This window comes from Etheostoma cragini, chromosome 2 (genome assembly GCF_013103735.1).
Source record: "Etheostoma cragini isolate CJK2018 chromosome 2, CSU_Ecrag_1.0, whole genome shotgun sequence".
Classification (NCBI taxonomy): Eukaryota; Metazoa; Chordata; class Actinopteri; order Perciformes; family Percidae; genus Etheostoma; species Etheostoma cragini.
The window spans coordinates 26,599,551-26,615,625 of NC_048408.1; the positions used below are offsets into that span (position 1 = coordinate 26,599,551).

Sequence of the window (16,075 nt, forward strand, 5' to 3'; positions counted from 1 at the left end):
CAGCGTGACTATTATATTTTGTATTTAAATTGCATAAGCATTATCCCCCAAACTTTACTGAGCTTGTAAAGAATGCATGTCTAAGTTTATCCAATGAGTTTTTATGAAAACGTTTTAATATCTGTCGGGGGAGGAAATATAAATAAGTTAATTTGGAGGGGTCTGATGAATACTGGAAAGAAAGGGGAAATAAAAAATGGTTTAGATTTGAGAGTCAGGTGAGGGGCTTAATAAAAGATGTAAGATGGAGGAACAGAGGGACAGAGCAAGGAAAGGGAAAGAATTACAGAGAGAGAGAGAGAAATAAAGAGAAGGAGAGAGAGAATGAGAGAAGGAGAGAATGACTGCGAGTTAAAACTATTTCTGGAATGCACCTTCACTTAAAGTCTAACCAGGCAACACACACACACACACACACACACACACACACACACAAACACAAATACACACACACACACACACACGGTGACAAGCTAACCCGTTTCTACAGTGATAAGGTAAAAGGGGCATTGGGTTTCTACTCTTTCTCCACAAACTCTATCTGATTAAGGGGACTTCCTGCTTTCTCTCCCCTCCCCGCTCCCTTCATTCTTTGATATTAATACCTTCTCGTGCATGCTGCTTCATGTGTGTGTACTCATGCCAAAAACCATATGCTCCTTATAAATGTCAATCCAGCAGTAGGGTGTGTCTGTGTTTGTCTGCATGTGTATATATTTCTGTGAAATGTATTCATGCATTTCTTACTTTTCTTTCTTTCATTTCTTGCATTTCCTCTGCTACTTGGTGCACAATTTATTTGAGCTGTTGTATGTTACCCTAAGTACAACATATACAATTGGGGGGTATGTATAACAGGCCATCGGAATAGTGAACAAATACATTATTTTGGTAACAACTAGTGGGAATTAGTGCTAACTTCAGCAAGCTTGGCTAACTAGCTTCTACTTTCCGAAGAAATACAAACATATACAGTAGCAGGGTGAGTTCAAATGTTTAAGGTTATAAACGGTTTTAACAAGAAATGATTTACAATGGCTTCTGTATTATTTTACTTTGTATGTTTTTACACAAACAGTGTGGCTAATTCAAATTTCACTTTATTGGTGTGTTTCTGTTTGGTTGAGTGTGGATTTGATGTTGGATGTTGGATTGACTTCCACTTCCCCCGTTGCTGTCCCATCCGCTGTCCTCACTGTTTCCTGTTTACGTGAGACAACTTCCTCTGAACATCTCCAACACACAAAACAGTCTCAGACCTGTCTGCTCACTCTTCACCGAAGTCTGTAAACAAAATCTGAGCTAGACAAATAAAGTAACGCTGGCCTCCTTTCTGCTCATTTGTCCCTCTGAAGGAATTGATCAATGGTGGAGAGTTATAGCAGGACGATAAATGTTAAAACGGCTCCAATGGCCAAATTGTCTTTCATCTCTCTACCTTTCAAGATGGTTAAATTGCACATTACAGATAAAACAGTCACAAAGATTCAGAAACACCATTCTAAAAGCTCCCTAATATCCTGCCATGCAGGTGTGCGCTAATCTTCTAAATCCAATAATAATGGCAATCCTGATCTTCATACGATTCTATCAACATCAATGGAGCAGCTGGTGTGTGTGTGTGTGTGTGTGTGTGTGTGTGTGTGTGTGTGTGTGTGTGTGTGTACAGATTAGCAGACAGGTACAAAAGAGTAGTAACCCACACATTAAGTAATACATATGTATCTGTACCAGTTAGTCCAGGGAGAGATGTGGGGCCAATGCCTGCATTAACTCAAAGTACTGCTGAGCCTAATATGGCCTTGATAGGTCAATATTGAACCCAGCAGCTCAGTCAGCCAACTGTGATGGATGTTAACAGGTTTTAGGGAGTCATTTCTCTTAAGAATAAGCTTGACTAAACTTGAAGTTTGCTTACAACCTGTGATCTAACTCCTGGTGTTTCTTGCCCTGTTCCGACTTCTCCATTGCCATCACGTGTCAAAAAATGAGAGGGGCCCTGTTGAGTTTTTGACATGGCTGTGGCTAGAACTGTCTTTAAGAGTGCAGGGCGGCATTGTTTTCTTATCAAAAAAGTTCAATGTTCCTCAACTGGATCTTACAACAATGAAAAAAATAGAGACCTTTCAGAGGACCTAGTGGCCCAAACAGGGAACTGTAATGGCATTTTACAGTAATGTGAATATGTCCGGTTTTAATTTAAATCATCAAAATAAGCATAAAAACATGGACATTTTAACTTATGTAAAGTGTATTTGAGTACACTGAAAAGAGCTCTATCAACTGGTAATTATAATTCTTAAGTCTTAATTGGTATCACACACATGCAACCTAAAATAGTTTCATTAGTAGGTGGACAAAAGACTTGTTATAAGACTTTTTCAAAGAGTCCTCTTTTATCACACACAAACACACACACACACACACACACACACACACACACACACAAACATACACACAAACACACACACACACACGCACACACACACACACAGACACACACACACACACACACACAGACACACACACACACACGGACACTAGTGCTAATGGACCATTGTAGGTTATGGAAAAGAGTATTCCAACATAACAGATGGTGGAATTTACAGCACTGAGACAATGGAAGAAAAAGAGGGATTCAAAGGCACTGACATCACTAAACCTCTGAGAAGTGTGTGAACGTGTGAAAGAGGGAGAAAAGGGGAGGAGGAGGAGGAGAGGAATTCTGGAAAAGAAATTTAAAAAAAGAATGATATCATAAGTCTAGTAGCATAATGTTATAGTAATTGCCATAATTGGATTGTAGTGCTTGAGGTTAAGGAACATGACGGGTTTGGAACTGACTGAGAAAAGAAGGTGAAGGAAAGGGATCGAGTGAAGAATCAAGCCAAGAGAAGGCTGGAGTGGGAAAGAAAAGGATGGAAAGAGATGAAGGTCTGGGAAAAGGAGAGGCATGGGTAAAATAATGATAAGTAAAAGAGAATGATCAAGAAAACGGAGTTGAGAACTAGGCAAAGAAGTGAGAAATTATGTATGGAGATAAAGCAGAGTCCAATATTTCCTGTAAGGATGGTGGGAGGACAGCCTGCAAAGGACAGTAAAGGAAAAAAGCAGCAAAGAAGGTATGCAAGGATGAAAAGGAGAAGTGAAGGAGAGATGACACCGAGGAAGATGTGAAGGAAGGATATAATAAAGAAGGAAAAAAGAAAGACTGAGGCAGAAATGATGGAGGGCTGGATGAAAGAAGGGATGAGAAAGTAAGGAGGGAACAGTGGAGAGGTCTGGGAGACAAGAAGGACAGAAGTAGATAGAAAAGAGGGAGAAATCAGGGAGAAATCAGGGGAAGGTAAGAAGAAGAGGGGAGAAAGAGTGCACAAAAAGGGAAGGTGGAAAAATGGGTGCAAAGAAAGAAGGAGGGAGAGAAATGGGGAAAATCCAAGTTCCACATTCACAACCTTCTCCCTCTGGCAGGCGGTACAGATCCCTGCTCACACAAACAACCAGACATAAGAACAGCTTCTTCCCCACTGCCATCACTCTACTGAACCACGGCTAAGTGGGGTCATCCCCACTCTGGCCACTCACCCAACTACACGTTACATACTCATCATCCCACTATGCATCTACACAATACTTTGCACTATTACTTTTTGCAATTTACGTCCCACACCATGTGTACTTGTCTTGATAGTACATGTTTTGTTTGTATACTTGTATTTTGGATATTATTTGAACGTGTGCCTATATGTATATTGGTGTCTCCATTGTACAGTATGTATCTATATTACTATTTGTCTACTGAATGTTTACCACTACATGTCTATTTGTTGAATGTATAGAGAGTTAACACCTTCCGAAGTCAAATTCCTTGTGCATGTAAGTATACTTGGCCAATGAAACTGATTCTGATTCTGAACTTCTTCTTAGAAAGTAACACCGCAGCTCTTTCATCAATGGTTTGGTGTGTGCCCCCGTGTGCATGCATCTCTGTAGCTGCATGCCTGATGTGACGTGTGTGTATGTGTCTGGTCGCAGCCCGAGGACATGACTGACTGAGTGACTAATTGTGCCGTCTGCTCGCCATAACAAACACACACGCTAACACTCACGAGATTACACAATCACTAGCAGGATAATCTCCTTGGCCCGATAACCCCACCCCCGATGAATATTGACACATCTAGATTACTCCGTTGTCTGGAAATCCTTCACTCTGTTTATCTAATCCTTGACCCTTCCTTACATTACACCATCCATCCATCCATCTATGCTTCCATCCCACAGTCCAGTCCCGTGGTCACCAAGCACAGAATAACTAATCCCACACTTCTCGAAAAATTCTCCTTTTTCCTGCTATCAGTGAGCTGTCAGGCTTTAAGGCTTAGAATACCCTCCAAAAAATAAGTAAATCATAATAATAATAATTCCCAATCTAAATGGATGCTTAGTGAAAGATGGGGGATTAAGAAAGAAAGAAAGAAAGAATGAAGGAGGATTGTTCCTTAATCTGCAGTAATGTTGAAACTGATATATGTTGAAATTGCCTTCTTTGCTGTGGTCATACAGTATACAGTATACTATCCAAATGCACTTTGATGTAGCCTGTTTCTGCTGTTGCAAGAGCCTAATTCCTTTATGGGATCATTAAAGTTTCATCTTACCTCTAACGTTTTGACTAAAGGCTTTAAAAAGGTTTATTTAGTTTGTTGTGCTGGCCAAAGTTCCCGCTGTTTGATGTTCAGCGAGACCCTATTATCATTCCCCACACAAAAACAGATATGGGCAAAAAAGTCATATTTGCTTGCTTATCATTCCTAGTGCTTGAAGAACAGCAAACACACACACGCACACACACATACTGTACACACATTTGGACCATAGCCGTCAGATAAAGGGTTAACCCCTTTTTTTGCACCTGCTTCCTCCCTCCTCGATGACTGTTAGTTGTTTGCACACCCAGTGTGTTCCTTTTCTGACTTTCTTTTATTGTCTCAATCAAATGCTCAATGAGCGGAGCTGAGTGCAAGACTTTCATTATGTATTCGCACAACCTCATCTTCAGCTTTAGATGGCAATCTGTTTAAAATAGTTCATTTTAAGATTGAAAGATAAGTTCGCTCCTCCCTATATTCACAGGGGCATTCCCAGTTCCAGGCTAGTAGGAACAGTTTATCTATCCAAAATTATGCTGTATGGTAAGTGGTTTACATACATAATCTAAGTATTAAGTCTAGCGACTGGATCGGAGTCATACCCCATTCCCGTAAATATTAAACATGTTCGATGCGTGATGGATCGTTGATCTGAAACCCGTAATAGCCAATGAGAGTGATCAGCGTCACTCATGTGATGCAGCACAAAATGAGCCAACATCTTATGCACATGTTGCAGTCTATTGACTGTATTTAAAGAGTTTTAAAAAGCATAGTATTCATGTTAAGCTTTGTGAATATACTGTCTATTTACAGTACATTATTGCATGACATAATAGAGAAAGGAATATGCACAAGTTACAATCATTTTAGAAATGATCTGCTAAAATTATAATATAGGCTATTAACATTTTCTAAGTCAATAAGGTTAAAGAAACTAAAACTTTTTTTTAAATTTAGGTATAAAGTCATAACTGAAGAATACTTATAATCTCCTGGAGAATAAGGAAAAAAGTATCTCTCTCTCTCTCTCTCTCTCTCTCTCTCTCTCTCTCTCTCTCTCTCTCTCTCTCTCTCTCTGTTGCTCTATTCATCTTTACTATGAGGACAATTTCTATGAACAAACAATACACACTATACAGTTAGTTCTCTTAAACTGTAATTCTAGATTTAGAGATGATAAAACATGCTCAGACATATACAGAGAAGTCTCAGCTGACATTTATCATATAGCGTGTCAGTGATGTTAACGAGCACTGGAAGCATTTCCACTTCTACATTTGTACGTGTGCGTGTGTGTGTGTGTGTGCGTGTTCGTGTGCGTGTGTGTGTGTGTGCGTGTGTGTGTGTGTGCGCGCCGGATGAAAATGTGAGTGTCAGCCACAGTTCAGGTAGCACTGAAACATAGAGCAACAAGTGAAAATCAAAACATGGACAGCTGGTTGCACACACGGACTGGAGAGTTTACTGTGGAAGAGTTAGCACAGACAAATAGAAACTGAGAGGGAACAGATGAGACAGATATGAAGCGGGGACAGACAGGGCAGGAAAGATCCCATAGAAAGAGTTAGTTGCTAGTGTAAAAATGATGCGTTTAAATTATTGTGGGAGTGGAGGTAAAGCAACATAAACCTACATAGTATGTTTGAATTGTATTTAGTGGGATTAAGCACAATCAATGTATTTTCATACAAAAAAAATCAGTTTCACAACTGTCTATTCCTAATAAAAAAACGATTTACGCGCCCAGTTGATCCATGTCTTAAAGTTAAGTCCATTCATGTAGGTGTTACTGTAAAAAGGAGGCCTGTCTTTCCTGGCACACAGTAAGCGGTGTGCTTCAGGAAGATACACTGTTGATGTTGTAATTTCCCTTGGGATTAATAAAGTAGCTTCCTACCTACAGTACATCACACATGCACGCCTACTCAGGGTTCAACAATAAGGTTTGCTTATTAAACTGCACCTTGGGCAAGGAAATATCCTAGCCCGTTCAGGCACCAGTGGAATCAAAATCATTTGATTCAAATGTGCTGTTGGTCCAATCGAGAATTGAGTTGGCACTTGATGTTTTTTTTTAGTTTTTTTTCACCAACTCTTTTACACTTTGATGCTTTCAATGTTCGTTGCTTTGTGTTGGAGGTTTTTATGCTTTGACGTATATTTTTCGGAAAAAATGATGACTCTTTTTGAAGTTTAATGGGGGGGTTACGCTTCTGTGATGTCATTTTTCTCAGTTTTTCAAAGTCTGTTTTTTTTTTTTTTTCTTTTTTCACCTGCCCAACACAGTTTTTGCCGTTTTTCATCACAATTTATTATTTTATAGGGGCCATTTAAAATTGAAAATTGGGCAAGAAAAAAAATTAAATAAACCTGTTCCTGTACCCACCCACCATTATTAGGGCCTAACCTTTATCGGCTTTGCCGTGCAACACAAATTAGCTGTTATGTGAGTTGCTGAACAGGTGAAATTTACAATATCGACCGGCTTTTATTTCTGAATTTATATAATGTGAATATATAATCAAATATGACCAATTGGAATTCCAGAAATTGCTAAGACACTGTGAACACTTCAGTTTTTGCAACATTTGCTAATGGTCTAATATACAACAGTGTTGGCGTGCCAGCCTCAGGTGTGTGTTGCTGAGAACAGACAACAAACTTTTTCACTGTGAGATTGGTCATTGCAAATGAACACATGACCAAACCAAACGTTTGTTTCCCACCTAAGTAACTTGAATAAGAACTGAATGACAGGATGCAAGGTAAGTGTTTTAGACAGCAGAAAAACACTGGCCTAATGTCTGCAGGTCATGGAAAAATCAAACTCTCTCTGTGGCCGTGACCCTTGACAAACACGAATGTCTGAAGCTTGCTTCTGGGGGATTTGTTCTCGTAAATCTTTTCCCATCACACACTCAGACACACACTCACTGCAACACACTCAGACACTCACCCTCTATCACACACTCCCTCCATCCATCATAGTCTTTCATGTATCAATGGCTCCATTGATAGGCTTGCGTGAGTCTCTCTGGGTGGATCCTGATTTTGGGCTTTTGCCCTCATTTAGATACCCTGACCCTTAGTTTCTGCACACACACACACACACACACACACATGCACATGCACATGCAGTCATGCACAGACACAAATGTGTTCATAAATCAATCAGTATAAAATAATAAATTGCATTTTCCCTCAATGGCCATTTTTAGCCGTTGGCCATGTTTGTAAGGGATGTAAGGTTCATTACTCGGCTAGACTATAATATTCGGGATGTGCATATACAAAGAAGTAACACACAAGTGAGTTATGGAAATATGCTCCCAAATCAAGCAATGTTCCCCTCCACAGTGTGTGTTATGTTTCCAAATGCTCTGGGCTCTTAATTTAAAAGTTGTGTTTGCACATCAATCATCTTCGTCAGCCTTGGGATTAATTTTACTCGACTGAGTTTTCACATCAAACTAGTAGCATAACATACCCATATCTCCTGTTGGTAGTCGAGTTGCATTGTGGGTAATGTAGGCGCAATGTTTTGTCAAGGAAGAAAAATGTGTGGAATAAAGAAAGTTTCTGTTGTTCTGCTGCATCGATTTTGATCATTTCTTACTACTACTAATAACAATAACAATGTACTGACATGATAAGTTAGCTCTCGTATCTGAATGCACACAAACTAAAAGTTATCACATCTTTAGTGAGTTTATTAAGGAGATGCTGCCATATTGATAAAAACAATGTTGCTGTATTTTTCGCTTTCAGACAGAAGGTGGGCGGAGCTCCAGACATGAGCTCACAGGGAGACTCCCTCTGTTGTGTTGGGGAGGTGAGGGGTGACGATTTGTGGTGTCTGCAGCACCCAGGTGTGGGACTCACATTTTTCTAAATGCCTGTATCATCAGACCTGTACACAGATGCTCAGAACCACACCCACACACGTTTATGCATGCACACACTTGCACTTGTGCATTCATCCTTAAAGAATACTAACTATGCGCACAAATGACCCAGGCATGTTACTGGTTGAGAGTTCTTTAACAAGGGGGGGGCGGAGAAGTGAAGACTGTTTTGACCATGCAGAGTTTTAATGTAATTCATCTTTTCCCTCAGGGCATTACGGTCCAAAAAAATCTCCTCTTAATCAGCATGTCTGGTTAACTGAAATTCTCGCACAAGGAACCCTCAGACATATCATGTCATATTTTCCCTTGGCATTGTCTAAACTCCCATATTTAACACCCACTGTTCCCCTTGATATGTCTAAATTACTGTCTGTGTGTACGTCTATTGATGTGGCTGTATCCATCGTTACACATTATACAGCCCTTTTACTATTTATAGACTAAAACAGTCGTGTTACAATGCATTCTTTCTTCACAGCTTGTCATTATCTGCCATGATTCACCAAGTTGCACCTCTATAAATGATAAGATAAGATGATATAATGCACAAAGCTCCATGTTGCTGTTTGCAGTGAGTGACAACGAGTGTTGACAGGTCTCACACAAATCTCACTCACTGGATTTTTGCTCATACTGTTGTCTGATTATACCAATGTAACATAAACGATCTGTCTGAACTAAATCATACACAGCAATCAAATTAGTTGGATTCCTCAATTTGTCCTTTATGGACTAATGTCGTTTTAATGTTGTTATCTCCCAACGTCCCCTGCCTTTTTGTGCCTCTAAACACCAATTTGTTCCTATACTGAAGACATAAATAGCTTTTAAAGGAAAGGTGCTTGTGGTTAAATGTTGAAAACAAAGCACGTGGCACACTGTTTTCTTTATTTAACGGAAACCGTTGAACTGAAAATCAATCTTTTCTAAGTGTTTCTTAAAGACTTTTGTTGAAGAATAATGCCACTCAAAGGGTAAGTCTGGTGATATTCGATGTTCATGTTATTATCACCAAATCCTACAAGAAGACCAACATTAACAATGAAATGTAACCTTCCAACAAGTAGTGTCTGTGTGATGTGGTGTATTCCTCACAGACCTCCACTATTGATTAGTAGAGTAACATGATGAACGTAGCCTGTGTAGATCCAACATGTACCATCCTGCTGCTGCAAATACACACCAACTGTTTTTTGTATTTTACTGAGCTTTTACCAAAAGTTGAAATACACTGTAGGCCTATACTGTAGACAGTTTATTATTGTTATAATTATTATAATTATTATTACTCTTATTATTATTATAATTAATAATGGTTGCCAAAATAAGGTTAAACTTAATTGTAGAAAAAGTTGACATGACTTTGATGCTGTAACAAATGCATTGGTTAAAGCCATGGTGCGTAGTTTCTGTCGCCCCCATGAGTATTTCTAAGTAATGACATCAAAACTGCGCGTCCACGTGAGACTCTCATGACGCATTATTATTAAACCCACGTAACTTCAAAGACAGGCCCGCCCTACGCAGCAGCTTGATTGGTTACAGTTAAGCATTGACCTGGAGTGGTTAAGGTCAGGATAGCTGATTGGTCAGGGGATAGGACCTGAACAACTGGGGTCACGTTACCTTGCGTCCGCATGGATGCATGGCCAATAGTAGCATGTGAATGCTGTTGAAAGGCGTGTTTTTCCTAGAAGTTGTGGGGTTCCATAATAAAGCTTCCATGACCACACCCGCGCCCTCACTCCTCCTCCACACAGTTGCTAGTAGCCAAGGAGGACACGGAGGATTAAAAAAATATGATGGACTATGATGGAAGAGGTAATTATCTTCACTTGGGCGTCTGCGTGGGATAGTCACCGGACGCCACATTCTTGTGAACACTGCCATACTGAGAAATAAGCTTTGTAGCAACTTAATTGACGACGACTTGAATGTTACTTACAATTAATGTAAAAAGGTTACACACTAAAGCTTAAAGCTGCAGTATTCTTGACAGTGTAGTTTGAGAATAAATGCGTGTGGAGGCTTGTGGAAGAAGTCAAACTTGGACTGATCCTTGACACCCACTCCTTACTCACTCATCATCATCACTCATTATCAAAAACCTTCTGAGTTACATGAACACAATCATTCCCACAGTCACTGACTTTGGAATGACATATAAGTGACTGGAACTCATCGGCCGTTGTATTCATCCTCAAAACAATCTGAGGAAGTGGAGATGATGTTGTTTGACGCGGTGGACCGAAACGAAAAACAACATAAATCTCCTTTTAAGGAGTCTTTTTTCATTGGCTGCCTGAAACCCTCTGCTGTGTGTCCACTACCTGTGATGTCACTGACAAAGAATTCCCCTCTGGCGAGACTGCAGGGAGGCTTTAGTTAATAATTGACAATATCTAACTAAGGACTTCGTGGCCCCTGTACCACACAAAACACACACAGATATGTCTCATTTCTGTCCCTCTCTCTTCAGTCTATTGCACACAGACACACACATACATAATTGCATAAAAGTGCGTAATGTCTGATATTTTCTTATCTGCACATACACACACAAACACACACCTGCACAAACATGCACTTATACATTATTGTTATTGCATAACCATAGAGCCACTTGGGGGGAAGCAAAGAAGCTGTAAACCCAACATCGGCATAACATGCTCTTGCAGTTGTGTACTAGTTGTTGCGGCAGACGTTATAGCGAACAGGTAAGTCTTTACAGATGCAGCAGACGCAGAGCAACATTAGAAGTCATCTGGAGGGATGCTTCTGGCCACCAGATTAATCCAAGTTCAATATGTATTATTCCTTTATCCCTCTTTCTGGCCTCCACCAACTCCTGAGGGAATTATTTGGCTCTTCAGCCGCTAATTGCTCCACTATATTCCCCAGCAAGTTCATTTTGTTTGTGTGCCGTCTAGTGCTGTATAGACCTAGCATACTATCCATTTATCAGAGTCTTTTTAATGAAAACCGCTGCTGAAAATGAGGTTGATGAGAAGAGTGGGACTGAATCAGAGCAGTAAAGGTGCGGGGCGTAAAACCAAAATGTGTTGATAAAAAAGAAGAAGAAAAAAAAGCTCTGTAGAGCCAACGGACGGGGACTGCCAAGTTGGTGATTATTCTCTGTTGTCACAACTATTGCGTCCTACATACATGGAGGCGTTTCATCGTGCAGCAGTACCAAAGAAATCTATTGATTTATCTTCTCCTCTGGAGCATACAAGTACACAGTCTCTGTGGCAACCCGGCAAGGTGTACATCCATTACCAATATACTCCTTCCAACCCTCACTCTCTCACAGACGTCTCTGACTCACCTTGATGACATCACTGCAGTGAGGTCAGTTAGACTGTTAGACTGGGAGAGGATTAAACCTCTGTCACACTGGTAGCTTAAGCGTGACCACACAGGGCCACTCTGTGTGGCTTAACAGATTAAAGTGTGTGCCATGCTGCTGGTGATGTCATGAAGTTGAGCCCTGCTCGTGGCCTATATTGTGTATCTTCCCTTTTTTTCTTGGCTTAATTCTTTGCTTTTCTCCTTTAGAAAAGAATTTATTTGAGAAGCTTTTACATTTTTGGAAACACATTTTTCACTTGTCCACTTGTCTATTCACTGTCACTTTCAAATAAGGGCTAAACATAATCTTTAAACAAAAAAAGCAATTCCTATTTATTCATCACTTCCAATGAAGTTCACAGCAAAATATAATCTTAAAAAAAGCAATGCCTATTTATTCAGTAGTTCCAATGAAGTTCACAGCAACAACAGAAAATAGTCAGGGTAAGTGAGGACTTTTATAATTCAGGTGAACCACCTCTCAGTAAGTAAACTGTTTCACTGAAAATTCTTGTTGGCTTCTACGGAAGGAAAATCCATCCTGTTTGTTCCATCCTCCACATTCCAAAAAGTTATAAAGGTCACACTGTGTCATCGTCCTTACAGGAAAAACATATCAGAGGCTAGAAATGTCCCTCAGCTTTCTCATGAAGCTATGTACCTTTGGTCCTTCTTTGGGAGGAAAACAAAACAACAGCAACTGTTAACATGGTTACTTTATCAACAATTCATTGGAAGTTTTCTCATTTCCTCTATTAGGAAACCCCCCGCCGACACTCTTTGGTCATCATCATGGTGGGGAGGGGTCGCAACATGAGGGGTATGAGGTTATTTTTGCAAGTCACGAGATGGTCGGTAGTCGTTTAAAGGAACAATTTGTAACTTTTCCCGCATCAGTTAACCTACAGGTTGTCTCATTGGAACTACAGCTCTCGTTAAAAGTTACATAGTGTTCCTTTAATAAATAGGAGACACAGGTTTATTCAGTTTAAACTGATGCACTGTTATCATTATTCTAAGGTCATGTTACAGAAATGAAACGCCTCTGTTGCTCCAATTTGTGACCAATGTAAATCAGATGCATTGCTGCATTTATTTTTGAAGCTGCCCGTTAATGTAAACATATTCAAACAGTTTTATTGATGGGAATGGTCCTGGCAAAAAAATATATATATTTCTTAAGGCATGGAAAACATCAAATCCACCATGTTCCAGATACTTCAGCTGGTGAAACTGTGGACTAAGCATTCAAAACATCAGCATAGATTGGAAGGACCCACTTTGAATCTACTTCTATATATGCATGTACTGTACTTATACACTGAGTTTGTCTATGCCGGTCGTTGTTTGGGTTTTGTATGTACACTACTGCTGGACATCTTTGGGTTTTGGTTTCTGTGGCTTGGGGTTATGATGAATTGGGCCTGTTTGTACCTCTCCCCCCATTGTGTGTGTCTGTGTACGCGTGTGCGTATGTGTCTATATGAGTATGCTTGTTTTTTTCATTTGATTTTTATATATTACTTTCATATGTTGTCACAAAAACGTAAATAAAAACAATCCTAATAAAAAAAGATGTTTGATTGGACAGGAAAAAATATTGCTATCTATCATCATGGCTATTTCTTATTGTTTCCCTAGATTAACATGTCTTGTGAGTACTGACCAGTGCACAGCCTCTTGCTTTCCTTAACCTCTTGAAACATCAGAAGGCTTCTGCAGATGGCACCGGTGGAGGGAGGTGTAGACCTGGCAGGTCAGGTCAAAAACTACTGTTTAGAAGATGGACCTCTCTCAACTCCTATTTTCTTATTTCTTATATATTTGTAGGTTCATTCTATAGTGAATGTCACAGGTTCTTGCTCAAGAACACTTCAGCAGGTTGCATGATTGCTATGGGACTATTTTGTCTGCTGGTTACAGTGTAAACACTTGTCGGGTGGCGACCACAGATGTCTGGATTCCATCCCAGATTTAACCATCTAAATTTAAGCTTCTCACCAGACTCGCGGCATAAAATATTTAGTGAGTGTGACCTAGAATAAATGAAGCAAAGCCAGTGAGCCAGATCAGGCAGACAGGGAGCTTGAATGCGGCACTCACACGACACTCTCTGTTCACTGCAACATACGTCCATCGCACCCTTTGCAAAAGGGTCGTCTATTTAATGTGTTTTATGATCTGTCCTCCGGCTCAAACACTTCAGAGTTTACATCTGCTGCTGCAGCTCATAAAGCCTTTTACTAGTCCCCCTCCACCCTTCAAGCACCTGTATCTTCTGAGTTAAAAGCTACATGTCCCACTTCTACACTACATGCTAATTATACGCAGGTTTTAAAAGTCCCTAATCCCAACCCTTCCATTCTTGAGTTAGTATGCATGTTAAATCCTTTTTTTAGCATGTATCCCACGATGCAATGTGCAAAGGAAACAGAAGAACAATGCGTTTTTAAAAGCAGGATCCAGATCCAGGTCTTGAAAAATAAAAAAATGCAAATCTCCTCAAATGTGCGTGTGCGTGTGCGTGTGCGTGTGCGTGTGCGTGTGCGTGTGCGTGTGCGTGTGCGTGTGTGATGATGTTACGGGCATCGACATTGTCAGCTAAAAAGGCTGTTTGAACTTCCTTTACTGATCAGAGGATTTTAGAGGAGCTATGTAAATCATTGACAAATCATATGACTGGTAGATACTATAAATTCGATTTGAGTAGGGTGACACACATATTTTACCATCAAAACTCCCCAAGTATAACTGTGTGTGAGAGAGTGTGTGTGTGTGTGTGTGTGTGAATGAGTGAATGAGTGAGTGAGTGTGTGCTGGTCTGTGAGTGTGGACAGTGTGTCACCGTCTATAGGTTTGCCCCCCCCATGTCTGCTGTTATGTAAAAGATTACGTGCCCCCCCACTGTGCCCCAACCTACACACTCACAAAAACAAACACTCCGCACATACACACATTTCACTCTCACTCTATTTTCGAACGCATTCCAACACAGTGACTTCAGACCAGAAACGGGAAAGCTTGTGTGTGTGTGTGTGTGTGTGCATCTGTGCCCATGACGTCAGCTGTTTGTTTGCACACTGTGGTTGTGTCTGGGGCACCAGCTTGGTAGATAAGCATGGTGGGAGTCTGTGTGTGTGTGTGTGTGTGTGTGTGTGTGTGTGTGTGTGTGTTGTTGTGAAGAGAGGAGGGACATGCCAGACATGAAAGAGTGCATGCGAAATGTTTTGTTGAAAGTCAGTGGAGTGATGGGCTTGTCAAGTTTATAGACTCTTCATTGTTGAGCATCTGGTGATTGAGTGTATTCCTATTTCTCTGTCTCTCCCTCTCCCTCAGCCCAGCCGGAGGAAACTGCTGCATAATGATAACAGACTCAGAGACAATGGGTTCAACGGGCGTAAATACGCGTGCAGAAACACACAAGTTCACGCACAACACATACACACACATTGTGCTGGTGAAGCCCAGGGGTCAAGGGTTCCGCCTGTGCTGCCGATAGTCTCCAGACCTTCTGAAATTATTTATCAAATATGGAACAATCCGGACATACCTGCCACATTTTTGAGCTTTTTTTTTTTTCTTCCTGAAATGGAATAAAGAATTATTCCTCTCCCTCCTTCCCTACCCCTGCCTGGACCTTGTCTGCCCAGTGATAAGGTCACATCAGGTTTATTTTAGGCTGCTTGTAGTACAGGAAAGAGTACCAAAGCCCTGAGGGTTTCCCTTAAAAGCAATGTGTTGTGTTTTTGGAGGTTTGGTCCCTTACGTGTGGCGAACAGACCGAGGTACCGATTCTAAAACCTGGTCTTCTCTTTCTGAGAGGGTTCACCTTGACTAGTTGCATTACCTGCTACTGGTGTTGACGTTACTCTCTTCAATCAATCCAACCCATATGTAAAGGTATATATGCACCATTCACCAAGGCAATTTCCAAATTATTTTGACAATAAACCCTTTTCTGATTCTGATTCACATTTTTGAAAAACTATTTCTCCATGCGGTGCCTTGCAGTCTCTCTAAAAGTGCTGTTATTTATCAGTAAGGTTCTCCAATGCCTACAGACTCCATACATGATACTATATCATACACTCACCGGCCACTTTATTAGGTACCCCATGCTAGTAACGGGTTGGACCCCCTTTTGCCTTCTGAACTGCCTCA

At 40.5% G+C, this 16,075-nt stretch overlaps 1 long non-coding RNA gene across 1 annotated transcript; it reads right to left on the bottom strand.

The window, feature by feature from the left end:
- Window positions 1-3,763: 3,763 nt before the first annotated feature.
- On the bottom strand, window positions 3,764-11,303 carry LOC117952661. Its single transcript, XR_004658466.1, has 3 exons — window positions 11,293-11,303; window positions 9,112-9,115; window positions 3,764-3,911 (listed from the first exon to the last, which is right to left on the bottom strand). It is a non-coding gene; the product is annotated as an uncharacterized LOC117952661 (long non-coding RNA).
- Between the last annotated feature and the right edge of the window lie 4,772 nt (window positions 11,304-16,075).